Raw genomic sequence first — 15,504 nt, forward strand, 5'->3', positions numbered from 1 at the left:
CTTGGCATAGGCAGGAGGTCAGAAAGTGACAGGACAGAAAGACCAGGATGCATCCTCCCTCTTCTTCCTCCCTATGGCTACTGGGAGACTGTGTCTATTTTTTTTTTTTCTTCTAGCAAGGCCATAGCTTCTGGCAGATTTCCTCACCATACTCTTCCCTCCCTCCCCACCTCCCTGCTTGTCCCCACCTCCAAAGCAATGACCCCAGGATTGTTGCTGCCTTTTCTTGGATTCAGGTTTCTCTAGAAGCAGAGCCCCAGTCAAAATTGGAGTTCACTTAGGAGGAGATCTCAAGAAACACAGGGAAGGGAGTGCATAAAAAAAGACAAGTGGAAGAATCCAGTAAGGAGCAGGTTGCCATTCTGAGCTCTGGAGTGCTCTATCTTTGGGCCACTCTGAGATGATGGGGAATGTGACAGAGTTAATCCAACTGACATGCCAGGGAGTGGGGGAACTTAACCACCAATCCCCCTCATGTATCAGGAGTGTGTGTTTTGTTGTTTCTCAGTACCAGGGATCAAACCCTAGTCTTTCAAGATTCTCAGCAAGTGCTCTGGTATTGTTTGAAATCGGTTTCCAGGTCATTAATTTCCTGGCACTCTTAGCTGCTTTAATCTAACTGGCTAAGCTTGCTTTTTCCATGTAGAATGATGTGGTCACCTGGGCGGCACAGACGGTGACACGTACTCACACCTTTGTGGACAGCCTTTGTTAAACTCTCTTCCATTACGCCATTTGAGAGTCACCTGGCCCCTGCCAAGTGCCTGGGTGACACAGGCTTCATGTCACACACAGTGGGCCAACATCTACTGAAAACTGGAGGAGGGATAAAAAGAGATGTTTTCCCCAAAACACATTCTGAACATAGCACACTATTTGTGACTGAAGACATAGAGGTGGGTTCTCAAGTTTGCAGGAATTCTGACTCATGTAGTCTTCCTAATAATAATAATAATGATAATGATAATAATAACTCGGGGCTGGAGAGCTGGCTCAGTGGTTAAAGGCACTTGCTTGCAATGTCTGAAAGCAGGGTTCAGTTCCCTAGTACCTATGGAAAGCCAGATGCACAAAGTGGCACATGTGTCTGGCGTTCATGTGTAGTGCCAAGAGGACACTTGTTCACCCACCTTTTCCTCTCTTTCCTTGCAAATAAATAATAAACAAAGTATTTTAAATATTTAACTGAAGAGGGCTGGAGAGATTGCATAGTGGTTAGGGCACTTGCCTGCAAAGCCTAAGGACCAATGTTCAACTCTCCAGATCCCATGTAAGCCAGACTCACAAAGGTGAGGCAAGTGCAAGATTGCACATGCCCACTAGGTGGTGCAAGCATCTGGAGTTCGATTGCAGTGGCTGAGACCCTGGCATGCCACTTCTCTCTCTCTCTCTCTCTCTCTAAAAAAAAAAAAAAATAAGAAAAATTAACTGAAGATCTAATTCCAAATGGGACATGGTGGCTCATGCCTATTCATAGCATTTGAGAGGCTGAGGCAGAAGGATTGCCACAACACTGAGGTTAGCCTAGGCTATCCAGTGAATTTCAGGCTAGCCTGATATACAGAAAAATACCCTGTCTCAAACAAACAAATACCAAATCTAATTACAGTTAGCGGCAGCAACAACAAAATGAAAAACAGAGAACTAATGAATCCCAGTGTGAAAGAAACCATTCTCAGGAGTGATCTCTCCAGTGAAACCAGGTTCGGTTGTAACAATGGAATTGGCAACTTTGTAGCAAGGCACCAAATGTAACAAATTTGAACAGGAAAAGCTACTTGATGAAGAAGAAAACCAAGGCTTTTTTTTAGTTACTATAGCACATAGCATGTTTCTAACAATACCTGGCCCAGTACTTCTTCCTCCTGGAGCCATTCTGGGTGGGTGGTCTCCATCCATCCTTCTGGGGTTCAGGCTGAGGTGACAATGCGTGGCATCCAAAGTCCCCCAGGGATCCTATTTGGTCTAGCCAGTAGGAGAGGAAGTTTGAGGGAGCCAGGCTCAGAAGCAGGCATGCTTGTCACTTCAGCTTGGTCACATGGTCACTACAAGTTATAGAGGTCCTGGGAAATGCAGCTCCGTAGCATGTAGCAGTCTGCTGGAGTGGGACTGCGTCTTCCCCAGAGGAAACCTCTTTGCTCGTCTTCCCACTAGACTTTCTGCCATCGTCCTGGCGTCAAAGACTCTGTGAAGGCTGGGCAATGAGGCACCTGCCTGCAATTCCAGAACTCAGTAGCTGGAGGAGATCAAAAGCTATCCTCAGGGCTGGAGAGATGGCTTAGCGGTTAAGCGCTTGCCTATGAAGCCTAAGGACCCCGGTTCGAGGCTCGGTTCCCCAGGTCCCACATTAGCCACATGCACAAGGGGGCGCACGCGTCTGGTGTTCGTTTGCAGAGGCTGGAAGCCCTGGCGCGCCCATTCTCTCTTTCTCCCTCTATCTGTCTTTCTTTCTGTCTGTCACTCTCAAATAAATAAATAAAAAATGAACAAAAAATATTTAAAAAAAAAAAAAAGCTATCCTCAGCTACATAGCAAGTTTGAGGCCTCTGCTGGGCTATATGAGACTGCCTTAGGAAAAGAAGAAGGAGGAGGAGGAGGAGAAAAGTCCTGTGATACGAATGGAATCATACTGTTTGCAGGAAAATGGATGGAGCCAGAGATCATGTTAACTGCAATGAGCCACACTCAGAGAGACAAGTGGCACATGTTTCCTCCCACATACAGACTCTGAAGGGAGAAAAAAATTGGGGGAGGAGAAGGAAGGGGAAGACATGAGGGTAATGGGGGTGGAGACGATCAAAGTGCATTACATGTGTGAAAACATAATTAAACCCATTACTTTGTACAATTCGTATATGGTAATTAAAGAGAAGAAAGTCCTGTGACCTTGGCTAACCTCACCAATCAGGCAGAGGGTTCATTTTCTCTCTCTCTCTCTCTCTCTCTCTCTCTCTCTCTTTTTTTGGATTTTCGAGGTAGGGTCTCACTCTGGCTCAGGCTGACCTGGAATTCACTATGGAGTCTCAGGGTGGCCTTGAACTCACGGTGATCCTCCTACCTCTGCCTCCTGAGTGCTGGGATTAAAGGCGTGCGCCACCACACCCGGCCTCATTTTCTCTCTTGATCTAGCCCAGGGCCTGAGGGAAGTCGGAGTTTGTTGTGTGTTGGAGGGCGGGGGTTGATGGAGTGCAAGGGGACAGACAGCTCAGGTCCCTGCGGCACTGCTAACCCAGAGAGGAGCTCTCATCTAAGCAGGGCCTGTGCGCACCTCTGTCCAGTATCCGGTAACCTGGGTTAAGGGAGGACAGGTTGATGGCCAAGGGCGGGAATGTCCAGACATGAGTAACTTCGTCCTCCTCTTCACACAAAACATGTCTCAGTGATGCTCTTGGTTGAGGTTCACACTCAGAATTTTTTTTTTTTCAAGGTAGGGTCTTGTTCTAGCCCAGGCTGACCTATAATTTACTATGTAGTCTCATGTTGGCTTTGAACTCATGGCAATCTACCTCGGCCTCCCAAGTGCTGGGATTAAAGGTATATGCCACCATGCCCGCATCATAATCTTTATTAAAATGATTTTCAGGACTGGAGAGATGGTTCAGTGGTTAAAGGCATTTGCTTGCAAAGCCTGATGGCCTTTGTTTTCATTCTCCAGTACCCATGTAAAACCAGATGCACAAGGTGGCACAAGCATTTGGAGTTTGTTTGTTTGTTTGTTTGTTTGCAGTGGTAGAAACCCCTGGTGTGCCCATGATGCCTACTTTCTCTTTCAGATAAATAAATGAATAATTTTTTTTTAAATAAAAAGACTTAAATGAACCCAACATGGCTCAAGGAAATTCATGGAAGAGGGGGTGGAAAGATTGTTAGAACCATAAGTTGGGTCATTATGCAGAGACATTGCCTCTCCCCCATAACTGAAGGCCACCTCCACCATGCAACACCCACAATCTGCGGGGGAGGGAGGACAGGGAAAAGGCTAATGATGGTACATACCATCATGGCTATATACTCACTGCATACATAACTAATAAAAAAGATAAAAAAATTGTTGCTGAAGGTGAAATAAGAGTATAAAATGTTTGTTTGCTTTAGTAAGATGCTAGTGAAAACAATTTTGCAGAATGGTGTGAATAAAATTTAAAATATTAAAAAAGAAAATATTACAATATTAAGGAAAAAGACTTTTATTTATTTGTAAGGGGTAGGGAGAGTATGGATACATCAGGACCTCTTGTCATTGTAAATGAACTCCAGAAGCATGCACCAGTGTGTGTATCTGGCTTATGTGGGTACTTGGGAGTCAAACCTGGACTGGCAGGCTTTGCAAGCAAGCACTTTTAACTGCTGAGCCCTCTCCCTAGCCCAATATCCATGATCTTATGTAGTCCTCCCAGCAGTTCTGCAGCCCTGTGAGGCAGGGCCCATGATCAGCCTGTGGAGGTTGCGAGTAGCTGCCCGTGAGAGGTGTAGCCAGGGCTGATTGTGAATGTTCTGGGCCGGATGCTTGGTCGCTATAGACCCAGAGGGCAGCTTGGAAGGTTGGACAGCAGCCATGACTGAAGGAAGAACTGACCCAAGAGACCAGAGCCAGGTGTACATCCTGACTCTGCTCTGGTTCCATGTGACAAGGGAGGGTGGCCTTCTCCTTTGCTCAGCACACAGCTCCTTGGACCGGATGTGTACCAGGCACTGAGAATATAGGGGAAACCTCACTGCATGGTGGCTTGCAGTGCCAAGGGCAAATGTGTCACTAAGTTGCTTCCTGTTCTTCTGTGACACTCTGAGAAAGTGGCCTGGAAGTCTAGGCTTGCAGACTCAATGTGACAGAGCAGCCTCAGCATGCAGTGGGTGAGCCCTAAACGTGTCAATGCAGAGCTGAGCGCATATCAACTCAAGGGATCAGCCTGAGACGTTCCTAGTCCAGGGATGACCTATGGAAACACTTGGTTTATAGTCCAAGCCACTGGCAAATCCCACTCCTAGGATGAGGAGGGTATCTGCATGCAATAAGGGATTGTGGCAATGAGATGGCAGATGACCTGTTTAGATGCTCCTTCAGCCAGGTGTGGTGGTTTGTACCTGCAATCCTGGCTGTTGGGAAGTGAAGGAAAGAAGATTAGGAGTTCAAGATCAGCCTCAGACACGAAATGAGTTCAAGGCCCGCTTGGGCTGTCTATCTCTGTCACAAACAAACAGACAAACAGACAAAACTACTGCTGTACCGAATTATCAGCCCAGTGCCGCCAATCCCCCAGCCCTCCTAGAGGATCCAGAGTCCCCAACTTCAATGTTGAAAATAGACTCAAGGGCTGGGAATGTAGCTCAGTTGGCAGAGCGCTCGCCTAGCATGCACAAGGCCCTGGGGTCGATCCCCAGCACCACCTAAAATTGTGTATGGTGCTGCATGTCTATAATCCCAGTGTTCAGGAAATAGAAACAGGAGAATCAGAAGTTCAAGATTAGCCTTGGATACATAGGGAGTTTGAGGCCAGCCTGGGATACATGAGATGCTGTCTAAAAAAACAACAAAACAAACAAAAACACCGAAGGGCAGTGGACTGGAGAAGAGGAGCGATGGAGGGGGACGTCCCGTGTTCTGCTGTAGTCAGTGCAGGAGCGCACACTCTGCCACGGGTGAGTGCTTGGGTGCTGCATGAATACATACATGTGCATGTACAGTATACACACACACATGCATGCACACTACACACACACACACACACACACACACACACACACACACACGCAAACAATCCTCCCTCTCTAAAAAAAAAAAGATCAGGCAGCAGCAGGGCTCCGGGGAACTGGCTCAGTAGTTAAAAGCACGTGTTTACAAAGCCTGTCTGTCTGGGCTTAATTCTCCAGCATCCGTATGTAGCTGGGTGCAAAGAGGCACGTGTGGGGCACGTGTGTGCCCCTCCCAAATAAATAAATAAGTAAGTCAAAAATTTGTGTTTATTTTTCAAGGTAGGGTCTCATGCTAGGCCAAGCTGACCTGAAATTCATTCTGTAGCCCAAGGTTGGCCTTGAACTCATGGCAATCCTCCTAGCATAGCCTCTTGGGTGCTAAGACTCAAGATGTGCACCACCACGCCCAGTGTTAGGAGTGAGTTACTTGCCGTCTGGTTTTACATGGTTCTTGGGATCTGAACTCCAGTCATTAGGTTTGCACAACAAGCTCCTTTAACCACTGAGCCATCCCTCAAGCCAAACCATCAACATAACAATTCATATATATTTGAATTTGTTAAATATTTTCTAATTCTGGGTGGTTTTTTTTTGGGTGTTTTTTTTTTTTTTTTTCGTTTTTCAAGGTAGGGTCTCACTGTAGCCCAGACTGACCTTGAATTCACTATGTAGTCTCAGGGTGGCCTGGAACTCAGGGCGATCCTCCTACCTCTGCCTCCTGAATGCTGGGATTAGAGGCGTGCGCTATTATGCCCGGCTATTTTCTAATTCTTTAAGCTGAGTATGAGTTGAAGGAAATATCTGCATTCAGTTTTGCTCTCGAGCGTGTGGACATTGTGCAGCCAAGGTCTCTGCTGACTCGGATCTCCCAGGATCTCTGAGCAAGGAGAGCAAGGGAGCGCGGTCCCTCGGCTCGCTCTTGGGATGCTGGGTTAGCACCTGTTGCTCACAACAGAAAGCTCCCAAATGATAGTAGTGAGTACAAGATAGAAGCTGCTTTTCTTTGTTACGTGAAAGAAGTCCAGAGGCAGGCAACGGAGGGCTGGTGTCAACTCTGGGAAGACGCCCCACCTCATCTCTGCTCGGCCAGTGCTATTGCCCAGCCCCAGTGCTCACTGTCCAGTGTGGCTGCTGGGGTATTGACCGTCACGTCGACAGTCCAGAGATCAAAGTGGAGGAGAGGCAAAGGTTGAGGGTGCCTCCGTCTTACAAAGAGGCAGTTCCCTGGGTTGCCTACAACTTCCATTTATTAAGTAAGCCACGTGTCTACACTAATGGCAGAGAAGCCTGGGAGTGTCTTGCAGGTGGAAGCAAGGCACACAGGTGAAAAGTCCTGTTTATCGGGGCTGGAGAGATGACTTAGTGGTTAAGGCACTTGCCTGCAAAGCCAAAGGACCCCAGTTCAATTCCCCAGGACCCACGTAAGCCAGATGCACAAGGTGGGCATGCATGTGGAGTTTGTTTGCAGAGTGGCTGGAAGCCCTGGCACATCCCTTCTCTCTCTCTCTCTCTCTCTCTCTCTCCCTTTGCCTCTTTCCCTTTCTCAAATAAATAAATAAAATATTTTTAAAGCCCTGTTTATTAAGAAGAGGATAGCTGAGGACGTCGTTCAGTGGTAAAGCACTTGCCTAGCACACGGAAGGCCCCGAGTTCTGTCCCCAGCACCACCTGAAGATGACGAAAATAGAATACCAGATATTGGTACATACCTGTGGATGGCGAGGAGTGTTAGAGGGTGCCTGACAGTGATGTCCACGTCACGTCTCTTGAGACACATGTCTTTGAGTCTCTTCCTGACCAAGAGGGAAATAAACACAAGGAAGCACCAGGAGGGGCCATCTGAGCATATGTAATAAGGATGCAGTCTGTATGTGCCAAGCAGTGCTGAGCCCTGTGTGAACATGCGTGAATCCCCTGTCATGGTGAGGAGGGGCCCATCCTGTCTCTGTCAGCTGTGGTAGGAGTCCTAGATGCCAATTGCCCAGCCCCACACCCTGAGCGATAGTCAACCAGCCCTCCTGTTTGCACTCATAGCCCACACCTCAGGGTGTTCAGAGGTGCCTGGTCCCTCCACCCTGGAGCCAAGTTGTCTTGCATCCTGATGGCTCCCATGAGGAACCAGGTCTCAAGTCCCTTCAGACTCTGTCCATCCGTTACTCACTTTCCAGCTTCCACATTCGGTTTATTCCTCCATTGGCTTTGATTGCCTCATATGCTGTCTTTGGCTCAGTCAACAGACATGCGTTTCAACATGTTCCCTGTTGTTCTCTTGGAATCCCGGAGGACAGTGGCGCTAGATAACTGTGTGCGGTCAGCCACAGTAGCCGGTCATCTCTGGCTGTGCTTCGTCAGAGGAGCTCAGCTCAGAACATTCTGTGGTTGTCTCCTCATCCAGCTCTGGGAGCCCCCACAGGACTTTTTCCTCTTTTTTTTTTTTTTCAAGGTAGGGTCTTACTCTGGCCAGGCTGATGTGGAATTCACTATGTAATGTCAGGCTGGCCTTGAACTCATGGCGATCCACCTCCCTCTGCCTCCTGAGTTTTGGGATTAAAGGTGTGCACCACCACACCCAGCTGACTTTTTCCTTTCTAAGCCTAGGCATGGTTGTGTCTCAGCTTTGGCCCATACCTGTGGCTTGAGGGTGGGATCTGGTCCTTGCTTGGCATCTGGACAGAACAGGACTAGGCAGGCCCCAGGCTGGTGGATACAAGTTCCTGACCTGGCTCATTTCTTAGCTCGGTCTTTGATGAGTTAAAACTTGAGGGTTAGGATAAGAGTGTCATTACTAAATTGGCATGTCAGAGTTGATCTCCCTGGAGAGGCATAATCTCACTGCAATTAAGAGGGACTCTAGTGCCACTGTGCCCAGGAGAGCCTGTTAGAGTCACACCTACCTATGAGAACCTCTTAGGAGCCAGGCATGGTGGCACACACTCATAATTCCACCATTTGGAAGGTGGAGGCCAGAGGAGGATCATGAGTTTGAGGCCAGCCTGGGCTACAAAATGAGACCCTGTCTTAAAACCAAAGACAAGGCTGCAGCTTTTTTCTCCTTCCCCCTTCACCTGCCCCCAGCTGCCTCCATTTCCTCAAGGAAGGCTTTTATCTCGCGCTCCCTCCCCCACAGCATAGCGCATGAGCCGGCGGAGAAGTTTTCTAAGAGATAAGTTCACCAAGATGCCCAGAGATGGGCCCAGGCCAGATGATGCTAGCCCTGGCACTGGCAGTGGTGGTTCAGATACGGACCAGCGAGGCCCAGCCGCTCCAGAGCCCGAAGAGCAGGAAGAAAGAAAACCTTCTGCCACCCAGCAGAACACCAAACGCTCTAGCAAATTCTCCACCAGTGCTGAAAGAATTCAGGAGCTAGCCGAAATCACCCTTGGTCCTCCTCCTAACTGTAGAGCTGGACCTAAAGGAGATAACATTTATGAATGGAGATCAACTAAACCTGGTCCACCAGGTTCTGCATATGAAGGTGGTGTTTTCTTCCTGCATATCACATTTTCATCAGATTGTCCATTTACATCACCAAAGGTTACCATCCCGTGCCAGGATTTATCACTCCAGCATCAACAGTCAGGGAATCATCTGCCTGGACATTCTAAAGGACAACTGGAGTCCTGCTTTGACTGTTTCCAAGGTCTTACTGTCCATTTGTTCCCTTTTGACAGACTGCAACCCCGCAGATCCTCTGGTTGGAAGCATAGTGTAGCAGACAGCTTCAGGTTCACTGAGATGAACTTCTAGACCAGACACAGTTATGGAGGAAGGGATATTTATTGAAGCTTACAGATCCAGGGGAAGTTCCATAATGGCAGAAGAAGCTGGCCTGCCTTCACAGGCCCAAGCACAGAGAGAGAAGCACAAGCCTAAAAAGCCAAAAGCCAAATAGCACACTTTAGGAACTCCAGCTAGGCACACTTTGTATATCTTTAGATTGAAATCTGAAACCCACCACCACACCTTAAGATCCACACATGATACTGCCTCCAGCCTGGTGGCTAAAAATGCAAACTACAAACAAATAAACAATTGAATATATTGGGGGCCATCTATTCTATTCAAACCACCACACATAGCTACTCAGTATTTGACCAGCAGAGCAGAACATAACAGGATGGCCAGACACTGGGCCAAGAGATACGCGACATAATTCACGTGACGTGTGTGGGCAGTGTGCGGGCCAGAAGAGTCTCTTCTCCCTGCGCCGCAGATCTTTATAGCCTTTACCATGTGGAGTTCTGTGCTTACATCATGCTGGTTCTACTCTGCTTTGATCCTCTGGAGCCTGGGAGACCCCTCAAAAAGGTAAATGCTGCCAGGAGTAGAACTTTGTGGCTGTAGATTAGTTCTGTTTAAAACGCCCACTTGCAAGTCTTGCTTCTTTGGGCTATCAAATATATGTTGTCATGTACTAAGGATACTGGTCCTGGAATCTACCAAGTATTATAGTGCATTTTAGCCCAATTCATATCTGTATGAAGTTATAAAAGTAGCTGTAGATGACTAGGAATTATGTCATTTGTATTAAGTCCAGATCTATTTCTGAGTACGTGGGCCATGCTGTTGTGAAAATGTCTTACCTTTTACCTTCGTCAGTTTGTAACGAGAGGATTTCTTTTGCCCTTTGTAGCTCAAAGAGCACTGATGTATCATCTCAAACACAATAAACATGCTCCTGAATGCACACTTTCTTGTCTTAATGCATAAAGTCAGTCTCGTCAGAAGGTGTGTCTGAGATGATTGTTGATTCAATGAAAGCGTGCCTGTGAAGGCTGACTACTAAGGATTTGTACAAATGAATGAATTATTAGAAGATTAAGTCTATAGCCAGATGTGTACTAGAATATTTATTTTGCAAAATGTTTTAATTAAAGTGATTTGTAAATTATCTATTGTTTTTGAATATGCCTAATTAATGTGACAAAATCTTCATTCTTACTCAATGATCAACATGGGGGAAACAGATATTGTAAAGCTTTTGTGAAGTTTAAAAATGCAAATAAATAAATAAATAAAGCAGCCAAGATGACACACACACACACACACACACACACACATATATATATGTTCTATAGAGTTTTTTTGGTTTTTGGCTTTTTGAGGTAGGATCTCACTCTGGCCCAGGCTGACCTGGAATTCACTATGTAGTCTCAGGTAACCTCAAACATCACGGCAATCCTCCTACCTCTGCCTCCTGAGTGCTGGGATTAAAGGCATGCTCCACTACACCCTGCTTTTTCTTTGAGTCTTGATGAGAGAATACAGTGACTTTAATATGAAAGTTGGAATTGAATCATTGGTCTCAAAATAATAATAATAATAAAAGATCTGCTTAAAAAAAAACCAAACAAACAAATAAAAACCTCTTAGGAAGGTCCTGGGTTAAAGAAGGATATGCTGTACCAGGGGAGTCTATCACTGCCAATGGTCCCTCCCAGACTTGTATGGAAAACATCTTCAGACTCCAGAAGGCCTCAGTGAGATTCTGAGCCACATGATACTTAGAGAAGAAGAAGCCAAGAACCAGGGGGACCAGCCATCCTAGGCTGAGGAACTTCTGGGGCGTCTCAGCACTGAAACCAGAACAGTCCCATGGAAAACTGGAACTGTTTATGACCTACCAGAACATTCCTCAGTCACCATTGTAAATGTATATACATGGCCTAAAATGCTTTACTGACCCCCACCTCCACCCGACTTAGCACTTTTTATGTCGGGCAGGTGGTGGGGAGAGACACAGTGTATGTTGGCTCTGGAACCAGTGCTCCGGGTCCATCCTCACATCTAACCATTTCTAGCTCTTTCGTGGGACAAGTCAGGTCACCACTCCCTGCCTTAGTTTCCTTATTTTCAAAATGAAAATAATACTATCAGTCCCACCTCAGAGGATTATTATAAGGAGTAAATAGAAGGTGCTTAGAATGCAATCTATCATTGAACAAGCAAGAGAGGCCACACCCTTTAATTGTGGAGATAGAACGAAATTTCTACCAAGTCCAGTAGATACAGGTCCTCCTAGGATAGCGGTCACAGCCTCCTGGATTCCAAAGTCCCCTAATCTGGTTACTCTTGACCTTTAGCCACGTCAGTCTAGTTCCTTGTAGTCAGGCTGACCCTATTAGAGCAGAAATAACTTGGAGAATGCCCTGTTCCCACTTATCACTGTATCTCACCTGGAATGTTTAATTGAGCAATGATCTATGCCGGGTTTTGTTTTGTTCTTTTTCTTTGAATGGGTTTTCGATGTATGGTCTCACTCTAGCCCAGACTGACCTGGAATTCACACAGTAGTCTCAAGGAGGATTTGAACTCATGGCAATCCTCCTATCTCTGCTTCCTGAGTGCTGTGATTAAAGGTGTGTGCCACCACACGTGGCTTATTTTTTTTTTGACAGATTCCATATCTACAGACAATAAACCATGATAATTCTCTCCTCTCCCCCACTATCCCCTTCACAAATCCACTCTCCATATATCCCCTCCACCTCTCAATAAGTCTCTCTTTTATTTGCTTATTTATTTTTAAATATTTTATTTACTTATTTATTTGACAGAGAAAGGGGGAGAGAGAGAGAATGAGTGCACCAGGGCCTCCAGCCACTGCAAACGAACTCCAGAATCATGTGCCCCCTTGTGCATCTGGCTAACATGGGTCTTGGGGAATTGAACCTGGGTCCTTTGGCTTTGTGGGCAACTGCCTTAACCACTAAGCCATCCCATAATAATACTAATAATAATACTACTAATAATAATAATTACTATTATTTTTTTTGTTTTTTTGAGGTAGGGTCTCACACTGGTCCAGGCTGACCTGGAATTCACTATGTAGTCTCAGGGTGGCCTCAAACTCACGGCAATCCTCCTACCTCTGCCTCCCAAGTGAGTGCTGAGATTAAAGGTGTGTGCCACCATGCCTTGCTTACTATCTCTTTTATTTTGATGCCATAATCTTTCCTCCTATTACAATGGTCTTGTGTAGATAGTACCAGGCACTGTGGGGTCATGGATATCCAGGCCATTTTGTGTCTGGAAGAGTGCATTGTAAACAGAACTACCCTTCCTTTGGCTCTTACATTCTTTCTGCTACCTCTCCTGCAGTGGACCCTGAGCCTTGGAAGGTGTGATAGAGATGTTTCAATGCTGAAAACTCCTCTGTCACTTCTTCTCAGCACTATGTTGCCTTTTGAAACATCTGAAAAGAGAAGCTTCTCTAACCAAAATTGACAGTAGCATTAATGTGTGGGTATACATTAAGTAAAGTGCTTATAGGACAGTTTGGTGAGCATAATATATGCATTTAGCCAGAAAGGGCATGCGCTACACTCCTAAGGCTCATGACCTCCCCCACCATAGGTGTTTGGTTAGGTTTTCAGTACCAGGCATGTATTACCTCCTATGGAGTGGACCTGCAGTCCAATTAGAGAGCAGTTGGTTTCCCCCATAACAGACATGCCACTATTGCACCCATATGTAGTGGGGTTTTTTTTGCATGCTTGTGGGAAATTCTGTAGTCTTAGGGTGAGATTTCTGATGACTATAGGGAACCACAGAGTCGGTCTTCCCTTAACTTCAGCAGCCCATTCCTGGTACCAGCCTTAAACTCTGCATTTTCCAACTTCAGGGAAACACTATATTTGTCAGTTTTCTACCACTATGACAAACACTTGAATTAATGTCGAGCAAAAAACAAACAGACAAAGAGCGTTTGGGGGATTTGTTCTACAGTCACTTGGACCATTGCATTGGGCCTATGGCACACATCACAGTGGGAGCAGAAGCGTGGCACACCAAAAACTGTTCCCCTCTAGCCAGGCGTGGTGGCTCACACCTGTGACCCTAGCACTCGGGAGGCTGAAGAAAGTGGATGTCCAAGAACTCGAGACCAGCCTGAGCTGCTGAGTGAGTTCCAGGTCAGCCTGTCGGGAACTTTGGTTTGCCTTTGTGAATCTTACCCATACCTTCATCACAAACTTTTTTGTTTGTCTCCGTCATAGACTTTTTTGTTTGTTAGGTTTTTTGAGGTAGAATCTCGCTCTAGCCCAGGCTGTCCTGGAATTCACCATGTAGTCTCAGGGTGGCCTCAAACTCACAGTGATCCTCCCGCCTTGGCCTCCTGAGAGCTGGGATGAAAGGCATGTGTCACCACACCTAGCAGCAAACTTATTTGTGGTACCTACTCCTTTGAAAAATCTTCCTTTCTTCCAGAAACTTCTCAGTCATTCAATACATGATCCAAAGAATCCCTCTGGAAAATTCTATATTCTGACTTCCTTCGTGGATTTAACCACATGTTCCTCAGTTCCAGACAGAAGAGCTCCTGGATGCTTGTTCCAGGGTCCTTCGCTCCATCACAAAGCATTTATTTGTTAATTAATTAATTAATTAATTTTCTGAGAGGAAGAGAGCATTGGCTCACCAGGACTTCCAGCCACTGTGATAATCCCAGCCACATGTCCACCTTGTGTCCATGTGTCACCTTGTGTGTCTGGCTTATGTGGGTTCTGGGAAAATTGAACCTGGGTCTTAGGTTTTACAGGCAAGCACCTTAACCACTAAGCCATCTCTCCAGTCCACAAAGCATTTAATACATTGGTCATCAGAAGTATCACCCAAAGTTCACTCCTCAGTCATTGCTATCCCAATAGGAACATCCAGCCGGGCATGGTGGCACACACCTTTAATCCCAGCACTTGGGAGGCAGAGGTAGGAGGATCACCATGAGTTCAAGGCCACCCTGAGACCACATAGTGAATTCCGGGTCAGCCTGGGCTAGAGAGAGACCCTACCTCAAAAATCCAAAAAAAAATCCAATAGGAACATCCTTCTCAGTCTAAAACCTAGACCAAAGCTCATCAGTCACCTGGGAGGTGTAGGAGGAGGCTCTGAAGCTCAAGGTCACCTTGGTCTACAGAGCAAGTTCAAGGCAAGACTAGCCTATAGAAAACCCTATCTCATAAAACAAAACAACAAAACCCCAACCAGGCAAAAGGGTATCTCATTGTCTGGGCATATCACTGGCACTCTGAAGCCCTGGTCAGGCAAAAGGTACTCCAACCATCACAAGTGCATACCATCATTCGCTGGCACTGAGAACTCTCAGCTTTAGAATGACACCCCCAAAATAGGGTTCCAGGAAGCTAATAACTTTCCTGCTGGGAAGCAGTGAAATGTTTCATTCCGTTTTCTTCTGCTTTTGGGTCACAAAAAAATGAGTAGACTGAGCATAATGGATAATATCCCTTCTCCATTCGTTGACTCCTTGGGATACAAGGAAACTTTATCCCTCAAAGCTCACCCCAAACCCCTTTTCCTTTATTCTCATTTGCTCTTGAATGTTTGCATCTGACCTGTGCCCTCTTGAATCTATTAATAATGTTGTTTCTAGTCTGGGCAGTTCCTCTTGCCAGGCTGTGTAACTTTGCTCCCAGGCAGCAGAGATCCCCATTTAGGCTTATGTTTCCTATAATTCCCCCCCCCCTTTTATTTGATTTTTCAAGGTAGGGTCTCACTCTAGCCCAGGCTGACCTGGAACTCACTATGTAGTTTCAGGGTGGCCTCGAACTCACGGCAATCCTCCTACCTCTGCCTCCCAAGTGCTAGGATTAAAGGTGTGCGCTACCACACCTGGCTTTAATTCCTTCTTTTAAAAAAACTATCTTTGTAGGGGCTGGAGAGATGGCTTAGTGGTTTAAGCACTTGCCTGCTAAGGCTAAGGACTCATATTCTACTCTCTAGATCCCATGTAAGCCAGACACACAAAGGTGAGGCAAGTGCGAGTTTGCACATGTCCACTAGGTGGTGCAAGTGTCT

The 15,504-nt window shown here is 46.3% G+C and overlaps 1 pseudogene; it reads left to right on the top strand.

The window, feature by feature from the left end:
* The first annotated feature begins 8,826 nt into the window (after positions 1-8,826).
* On the top strand, positions 8,827-9,844 carry LOC123462902 (annotated as a pseudogene).
* Positions 9,845-15,504: the final 5,660 nt, after the last annotated feature.

The sequence above is a fragment of the Jaculus jaculus genome, chromosome 8 (genome assembly GCF_020740685.1).
Source record: "Jaculus jaculus isolate mJacJac1 chromosome 8, mJacJac1.mat.Y.cur, whole genome shotgun sequence".
Taxonomy (NCBI): Eukaryota; Metazoa; Chordata; class Mammalia; order Rodentia; family Dipodidae; genus Jaculus; species Jaculus jaculus.